Source organism: Sminthopsis crassicaudata, chromosome 3, assembly GCF_048593235.1.
Source record: "Sminthopsis crassicaudata isolate SCR6 chromosome 3, ASM4859323v1, whole genome shotgun sequence".
NCBI lineage: Eukaryota > Metazoa > Chordata > Mammalia > Dasyuromorphia > Dasyuridae > Sminthopsis > Sminthopsis crassicaudata.
Window position 1 is genome coordinate 160,785,100 of NC_133619.1, and position 10,031 is coordinate 160,795,130.

A 10,031-nucleotide genomic window follows, 5' to 3' on the forward strand; every position below is an offset into this window, starting at 1 on the left:
GGATATAGCCCAGTATTTCGGTCATGGAAAGATTTTTTAAAACTATTATTTAGTTATTATTTATTTTATTTTTAAATTGTGAAATAAAACAAGCATTTATATAATAGTACAATAAAAAAAAATGATTAGTCATGACACTGCAGATCCATTATGTACAACTTGCTATTCCTTTTAAATACATAATAAATACATACATACATAAATACATGATAAATGTTAGACATGTATTTATATCTTTGTATATATAGATATAGATATATGCAGCAAATGTTTATATTTATATATGTGTGTATATATAATATCCTTTATAATAACTTTGAATAATTATACATTTCACTCAAATCAAAATTTCACTCATAATCATTAACCCAAAGTTGTTCTTAAAACAATATTGTTACTTTATACAACGTTCTTTTGATTCTGCTCATTTCACTCTTCATCATTTCATGCAAGTCTATTCATGTTTTTATAAGATCAACAGATTAATTCATTATTTATTATGTCATGTTTAACCATTCTCTAATTAATGGACATCCCTGCAATTTTGTTTTTTGCCATCACAAAGAGATAAATATTTTGAATAAATATTTAAATAACAAATTAAATATTTGAACAAATAAATGAAATAAATATTTTAAGGTTCTCCCCCAATATCTTTGGAAACATTCATTGTAGTACTATTGCTGTGTCAAAGGTTATAGGCAATTTAATAATTCTTTGAGCAGAATTCCAGATTGCTCTCCAAATTGATTAAATAAATTAAAAATTCCATTTTTCCATATCCCCTCCAATATTTGTTGCTTTCCCCTTCAATCATTGTAGCCAATCTGATTGATAGGTGTAAAATGCTCTCTCAAGGTTGTTTTAATATGCCTTTATCTAATCATTAGTGTTTTTAAATCTTAATAAATTTTTATGAATTGACTAAATGAATGCACACAAATGTATATGTAGGCATATGTATAAAAACATGGATGAATCTTCACAATACAGGGCCCGAATTAGGAATGAGAGTTGATAAAATAAAATTATTTATTGGAAAAGATCTTAGTCATGATTCATAACCACAGCACAAATTAGTTACTGTTCTTTATTTGTAGAAGAATTAGGTAATGTCTTTCTTTTGGCTGAACAGGTTATTTACTATCATTAAAGGAATAATTATCATATCCTCTGAGGAAAAGTCCCTTTCAAACTTCACATGAATGCTCATATTAACAAAGTAAAACAGGAATATAAAGTTAATGCAAAATGAAGCAAAGTATTTTTAATCATATATTTTCTCAGTGTTACCCTCTTATATCATCTTCATTCTACTCAAAGCTTTTGACACTGTTCTTTCATATAAATTTTTTACTTCAGTGACAATTACTAAATCATATGCAAAATCATTTTTTCACCAACCTTCAGCTAGTGACATCCTGTCATATGATTATGGTTGGATAGGGAAAGGGCTTGAATGTAATGTCATAAAACTGGCCAAAGTTATCATGTTTTTCCAGGGAAAAAATACTTACCCCTGGGTAAATTGTGTATTTTAAGTCTATTATATTTATGTCTAAATGTATTCTGGTTATATTTAACTACATTAAACAAATAAACAATATCATATGAAATAAATATAATATTTAAGCAGAAGACTACCTATTTCCAACCTATGAAATTCATATGAAAATAATTTTGACCTCGAAGATACCCTAATACAATTTCACAGTCTTTCCTATAGGTAATTTTCTAAGACTGCAAGTATTAGAGAGGCTACCAAACATCTTTAGAATAGGGAATTTCCATCCAGGAAGTCTAGTGAAAGCACAAATCCAGCTCTCTCCAAAACTCTATACTCTCTACCACAGTAACTTCCCTACATTCTAGGACAATTCATCATCAAATCTGACCTCAAATATATCCAATGAAATAATCTACTGCCTTTTAAAACAAATCCTCCACTTTTGGAATGCTCCAATTACTATGAAATTTTGTGTCATAATTGTCCAACCTAAATGTATCTCTGGAATTTGCTCTTTTTGCTTATATATCTGTCTTATCAGGAACAATCCTTTAAGTGCTTAAAGATATGTCTTCCTGAAAAAAAAAAAAAAGAAAAAAAAAAGAAAAAAACCATAATCTTCCAGACTAAACAACTTTAGCATAAGCAACTAAAGTTCTTGCGACATAGTTTGTAGGCCCTCCACCATCCTGCTTACTCTTCACATGCCAACTCTAGCTAATCAATGCCCTTCCTTAAAATACTGTGTCCAGAATTTTAAAAAGTAATAAGAGCAACATATTCTGGTCAAAACAAGGTACATAGGGGCCTATCATCCTTAATGCTGAATATTTTCCTTACTTATTGAAACATTAGAATGAATGAAATCAGAGAAAGTCATGAAGTGAATACAATGTTAGAATCACAAGGAGTCCATCAAATTACTATAATTAGAGCTATTTAAAAGTAAAACAAAGATAGTAGATTTCTTCACTAGATATTTTCAAATAGGAAATTGGTTCTATCACTAGAAATCTTTGCACGGCAACCACATAACTATTTGTTAGACTGTGACATAGAATGGATTTTTGTTCAGCTAAGGATTGTTCAAGATGGTTGGGGAATTCTCTTTCAATTCAGGGTTTGATGACTCAATGATTCTCATTCATTCAGCCTGTACCTATGTGCCCAACTACTACCCCCACTTGGGTGAGAGGATATAGAAGAGGGAATATAAAAGAATAGAGCATAGTATTTACCTTCAAATTCCACACATTTGAGGAAGGCAGGATGGGAAGAGACTTAAAACAACAACAACCAATAACAAAAACAAAAACCCTTCCTTTTCTCTCTTTCAACCTACCACCATCAACAAATTTACTATTAATTACTTTCCTTTTCTGCATGCTGTTTGAAAATAGTATAATCACAAACTTCATAGGAAAAAATTGTTACATAAATTTTGGAAAAATAGAATCGCCACTATCATTTAATTAAGTTGAAATAAAATACTGCTATTTTCTTTAACAAATCTATCTGGACCAAACATTCTTAACTGAAACAAACAAACAAAAAATTTTAAATCACAGATTCTTTTCATAATTTGATAAAGCCATGAATCAGTTCTCAGGAAAAAAAAATATTTCAAATGCATAAAATATAATGGAAATAAATTATATCAGAATACTATTTTTAAAAAGACAGAATGTTAAAAACTTTGGAAACCCAATACAGTTTCCATTACTCTAATAATTACATTTTATAGATTTTTAAATTTTACTATTGTGGAGAATGTGAAGCCTATATTTACTTTTTCAATAGTTTGCCACTGTTACTTGCCATAAGCCTTACACTTGCTATTTTGATATCATCATAATTTTCTCACTAATATAATAGTTATAATTAGCTAAAAGTGAATTTTTTTTAAATATAAAGGGGAGGCAACTCAGATAAACTCTTACAATGTTTTTCTCCAAATAATTTTGAAAGCTCCTCAAAGTAAGTATTACCATGGCAGAATCAATCAAAGGTCAGAATGAAACAATTTCTCTTGGCTTATTCAACTTTGGAAGGTTGCAGGAGACATCTGTGATACTGGAATAAATATGGCTGGAGCACAAATTGTAGAAATACTTCTAATCATTGCAAGTTTTGGAAAGAACTTTAATAGCAGAAGGAACAATTTCAGAAGTTCTTAGACTGGAGACAACATTAAAGGTTTTGAACAATTGGTCAGAAAGAGATCACAGGAGATCTTTGCTGACTCTTGGTACAGCTGATATGGAGTGGCAGATTGATTGCCCATATACAATGCTGTTTTGCATTCCAGGGAAGGAAAGAGTGCATATATGGTCCTTCAAAAGACAGCATAAGCTCTGGTCATAGTTTCAAGGCAGAGAAGAACACTATTTCTTTTGGCTACAAGAGATTAGGGAACTGGTCACAGTTCCAGGTACAAGAGAATAACTAATGCTTGTGACTTTGGGAGAACAGAGCACTTTTTGGGTAAAAACCAGAGCATAGACCAGGAAAGCACTAAACACAACTTTCACCAAATCATATCATACTCAGAAGTACCACAAACTTTCAGACACCCAGAACTAGCTCTAAAAACATTTGAACAAAAATGCCTGAAGACTGGGACAGTATCTTCCTAGTCTTAGCTAATCAGAACCCAACTTTAACATGAAGTTCAAAGTTTAAAAATAGGCTGTAAAATTATAAGCAAACAAATAAACAAAAAGAACTTGACCATTAAAAAACCACCATGGTAGCAGGGAAGATTGAGACAGAATCTCAGAAGAAGACAGCAAGGTTAAAGTAAATACCCAAGTCCCAAAGAAAAAGTGCCTTATGAACACAAGCTTAACAGAAATCTATGAAAGAGTTAAAAATATAGATAATGTAGAGAGAAAATGAGAAAAGAAAGTGGTGCAAACAAAATATGAAAAGGAAATTAATAGCTTCATAAAACACGTACAAAAATACTAAAGAAAATAACACCTTTAAAAATCAGAATTGGTCAAATATTAAAAGATTTACAAAAAAAAATTACTAAAAAAATGAACTCCTTAAAAAAGCAGAATTGGCCAAATGGATTTTTTTAAAAAGTAAAAAAATCTCCCTGAAGAAAATTATTTGAAAATTTGAATTCACTAATAGGCATTATAGGCATTAAGAAACTGAGGCATTAAGAAACAATAAAACAAAGCCAGAAATGTATTTTAATAGAAGAAAATGTTCAATATCTCATAAAGAGGGGAAGGAAGATGATCTGGAAAATAGATTCAGGAGAGCTGATTTAAGAATTTTTGGATTACCTAAAAGCCACTATAAAGTAAAGAAGATAAACATCAAATTTCAAGAAATTTCTCAAGGGAAACTAGTCTTAGATCGAGAGATAAAATAAAAATAGAAAGAACCTACAGATGAGTTCTTAAAAGAGATCCCAAAGTAAATACTTCCAGAAATACTGTAATAAAATTCCAGAGCATCCAGGTCAAGGAGGAAAATATTGCAAGCAACCTGAAGGAAACATTTTAAATATCTTGGAGTCAGAGTACAGATCATGCAAGATTTAGCAACTTCACATTAAAGTAAAAAAGGGCTTGAAATATGGTTTTAAAAAAAGACAGCAGCTTGGGACCTAGAAGATCTAATTTCATATATGACAGATAGCATCAAAAAAAGAGATTCTAAATAGTCCTTTTGAAAAGACAAGAGCTGAAAACAAAATTTTACTTTCAGATCCAAGATCTGATGAAAGAATAAAAAAATAAACATGAAAGGATAATTATAAAGGATTCAATAAAGTTCAAATATTTACACCCCAATATAGGAAGGTGACACATGTAACTCTTAAGAGCTTTATCATTATTAGGGCAGTTAGAAGTCTATATAAGCAAGAGAATAAGTGTGAATCCATGCTTATATTAGATAAAACAAACAGATAAAAAGATAGTGATGTGAGAGAAAAAGAATACACTGAAAAATTAAGGTAGAAAGGGGAAATTTTTTTCTCATATAAAAGAGTCACTCAAGGAAGAGATTTTACAGCAAAGAGGAAAATGGCAATGAGAAGGGGGAAAAAATGATTGAATCTTACTCTCAAAAGAATTGGTTCAAAGAAGGAAGAACTTATATACACACTCAATTGGATATAGAAATCAATCTCATCCAAAAGTGAGAGATAAGGGAAATGTGATAAGGTACATGGTCTTGGGGATGATAAAAGGAAGGGAAAATTAAGGGAATCAGTGGTCAAAAGTAAGACAGACTTTTGAGATGGACAGGATGAAAAAAGAGAGAGAAAGATAAACAGAAGAAAATAGGATGAAATAAAATACAGTTATCATAACTGTGAATGTGAATGAAATAAACTAACCTGTAAATGGAAGCATATAGCAAAATGGATTAGAAAGCAGAATCTCACAACAGTCATTGAAAACTTAAAACAAAAAAGACACATATAATGTTAAAATAAAGGTCTAAAGCAGAATCTATTATGCTTTAGCAGAAGTTTTTTTAAAAAGGCAGGAGTAGTCATCATGATATCAGATGAAACAAAAGCAGAAATAGATCTAGTTAAAAGAGATGAGGTAGACTACATTTTGGTAAAAATACCATAGAAAGTGAAATATTATATATTTTAAAGAAATTATAACAAATTACCAGACAAAGTATTTTCCATATGATCTTTTGACCATTTATCAATTGGTGAATGGATCTTGTCAAAAGCTGTGAAGAGCAATATTTCAGAAGATAAAGTGAAAGCTATGTTCATATAAAAACATTTTATCAGTATTAATTCAAGATACACAAATTAAAACAATTCTAATATAGGTCTTCATAACTATCAAAAATAAGAAATTCTGGATGGAATGGGAAAATTGTTATTAAGTTATTTTTCAATCATTCACAATTTCTTATGATTACAATTGGTTTTTTTGTTTGTTTGTTTGTTTGTTTGTTTTTGGCAAAGATATTAGAGTGATTTACCATTTCCTTCTCCAGTTCATTTTATAGATGAGGAAACTTAGGCAGAGTTAAAAGTCTTTCCCAGAGTCATATAGTAACCAAATGTTTAAAGTCAGAAGGTGTCTTCTTGATTCCAAGCTTTGAACTTTATTCTTCCACCTAGCTGTCCCGCAGGAAAACAAATATACTCAAATCTATTGGTGAATTTATGTAGTGGCTCAATCATTATAGAGAAAAATTTAGAATTTGCATCCTTTGTCACTACTATATCTGTATCCCAGAGAGATTTTTTTTAAAGAAAAAGTACTGATATGAATACAAATATGACTCAGACTCAATAACAACATGATGAAAAAAATGCTAACCACATCCAGATGAACTGAGTATAATTTCTCACTTTTTTTTTGCTTTTTTGTGATATAGCTAATAAAAAATATATTTGCATGAATTCACATTCACAATTTTTATGTTGTTTTAATTTACAGTGATTGGGAGACAGATGGAAGGGAGGGAAATATTTAGAGCTGAAAATTTAAAAAGAAAAACAATTGCTAAAATTAAAATATAATAATAAAATTTTGGTGAAGAAGAGATTAAAAGATGTTTTATTTTATCTTTAGTTATGGAAACAAAAAAAAAAAACTTCTCATGCTTTAAACTACTTGATTGAAGAAGTGGTCTTCCTCATGCTTAATGAATAAAAAATGAGTGATGCAAAAACTGGATTAAGAAAATAAGGCTATTGTATATTTTGCTCTTATCCAATTTGTTTTTGTCCTTCCTTATTGAGGGTTGAAACTCTGAAAAGGTGTACTTGAATCTAAGACAGTAAAGCACGCAAGGCTAATTACCTATTTGATGTGAGATAATGGTTCTATATACATATATTTAAATGAGAGGGTGATGTGATGACCCTCCTCACCATTGGTGCTTGCAGTAATCATAGGCAAGGATTAGAGGGTTGAGGGAGAGAGGTCAGAGTCACTCTGCTACAGGACGAGGAGGAGAGAAACTTCAGGCTCTGGACTCCAGAGTGCAGGATTCATCTTTGGCAAAACACGTGGCAGCTTGCCTGCCTCCTTCACTTCTCCTCCTAAAGACCAAGGACTTTGATGCTGACTCTGACTGATCCTAAGTCCCTCCAGAGAGCTAGCCTGAACATTATACTTCCCTGACTTTTCTCTTTTCTGTTGTTTCAGTGTATTGAGATTTTTTTTTCCAGATGTGATTTCTAAAAGTGTAATGAGTATTGTGTTTCATCTAAGAATATATATTTTTATGAAATAAACATTGTTGTAAAGCAGTGGTCCTCAAACTTTTTAAATAGGGGGCCAATTTACTGTCCCTCAGACTGTTGGCGGGCCAGACTATAGTAAAAACAAAAACTATTAACAAATTCCTATGCACACTGCATATATCTTATTTTGAAGTATAGAAACATAACAGGAACAAATACAATATTTAAAATGAGGTAAAGTTAAATCAACAAACTTACCAGTATTTCAATGAGAACTATGGGCCTGCTTTTGGCTGATGAGATGGTCAATGTCTGGTTCCATATTTGTCACTGCTAGTCATAACAAGTGATTCAAATGTGCATCTGTAAGTCTTGATCTGGTTGGAGATGTCAAATGTTTCATTCTAGAAAAAGTCTGCTCACAGACATAAGCTGCCAAAGATGGTTGTCATTTTGAGTTCATGGTTCCTGAGATGAGTCTCAGACATGTCTCAGAGGGGAGAGATGCATAGAAATTATGAAGGCTGCTTGATTTGAATGAGTCTTTCAGAGAGTCACAATTCTGCAATTCAGCCAGTTCCATTTGGTAAATTGTATCCACATTTTCTTTTTTTTAATTAATTTTATAATTATAACATTTTTTGATAGTACATATGCATGGGTAATTTTTTTTTACAACATTATCCCTTGCACTCCCTTATGTTCTGAATTTTCCCCTCCTTCTCTCCACCCCCTCCCCTAGATGACAGGAATTCTCATACATGTTAAATATAGTATATTTTATAGTATATTATAGTATATCCTAGATACAATATATGTATGCAGAACCCTTTTTTCTTTTTTTTTTCTTTTTTTTTTTTTTTTTTTTTTGCACAGGAAGAATTGTATTCAGAAGGTAAAAATAAGCTGGGAAGAAAAGCAAAAATGCAAACAGTTTACACTCATTTCCAGTATTCCTTTTCTGGATGTAGCTGATTCTGTCCATCATTGATCAATTAGATCTGAGTTAAATCTTCTCTTTGTTGAAGATATCAACTTCCATCAGAATGCATACCCATACAGTATTGTTGTTGAAGTGTGTAATGATCTCCCGATTCTGCTCATTTCACTCAGCATCAGTTCATCTAAGTCTCTCCAAGCTTCTCTGTATTCCTCCAGTTGGTCATTTCTTACAGAACAATAATATTCCATAACATTCATATACCATAGTTTACCCAACCATTCTCCAATTGATGGGCATCCATTCATTTTCCAGTTTCTAGCCCCTACAAAAAGGGCTGTGACAAACATTTTGGCACATACAGGTCCCTTTCCCTTCTTCAGTATTTCTTTGGGATATAATCCCAATAGTAGCACTGCTGGATCAAAGGATATGCACAGTTTGATAACTTTTGGGGCATAATTCCAGATTGCTCTCCAGAATGGTTGGATTCTTTCACAACTCCACCAACAATGCATCAGTGTCCCAGTTTTCCCACAGCCCCTCCAACATTCATCATTATTTGTTCCTGTCATCTTAGCCAATCTAATTGGTGTGTAATGATATCTCAGAGTTGTCTTAATTTGCATTTCTCTGATCAATAGTGATTTGGAACACTCTTTCATATGAGTGGAAACAGTTTCAATTTCATCATCTGAAAATTATTTGTTCATATCCTTTGACCATTTATCAATTGAAGAATGGTTTAATTTCTTACAAATTAGAGTCAGTTCTCTATATATTTTGGAGATGAGACCTTTATCAAAATCTTTAACTGTAAAAATGTTTTCCCAATGTGTTACTTCCCTTCTAATCTTGTTTGCATTAGTTTTGTTTGTACAAACAAGCTTTTCAATTTGATGTAATCAAAATTTTCTATTTTGTGGTCAATAATGATCTCTAGTTCTCCTTTGGTCATAAATTCTTTCCTTTTCCACAAGTCTGAGAGGTAAACTATCCTATGTCCCTCTAATTTATTTATGATCTCGTTCTTTATGCCTAAATCATGGACCCATTTTGATTTTATCTTGGTATGTGGTGTTAAGTGTGGATCCATGCCTAATTTCTGCCATACTAATTTCCAGTTTTCCCAGCAGTTTTTGTCAAATAATGAATCCTTATCCCAAAAGTTGGGATCTTTGTTTTTGTCAAACACTAGATTGATATTTTTATTCACTATCTTGCCCTGTGAACCTAACCTATTCCACTGATCAACTAGTCTATTTCTTAGTCAATACCAAATGGTTTTGGGACTGCTGCTTTATAATATAGTTTTAGATCAGGTACAGCTAGGCAACATTTCAAAACTCTCCCTCTACTCAGCCAATGGACTTCTGTGTGATATAGAACAT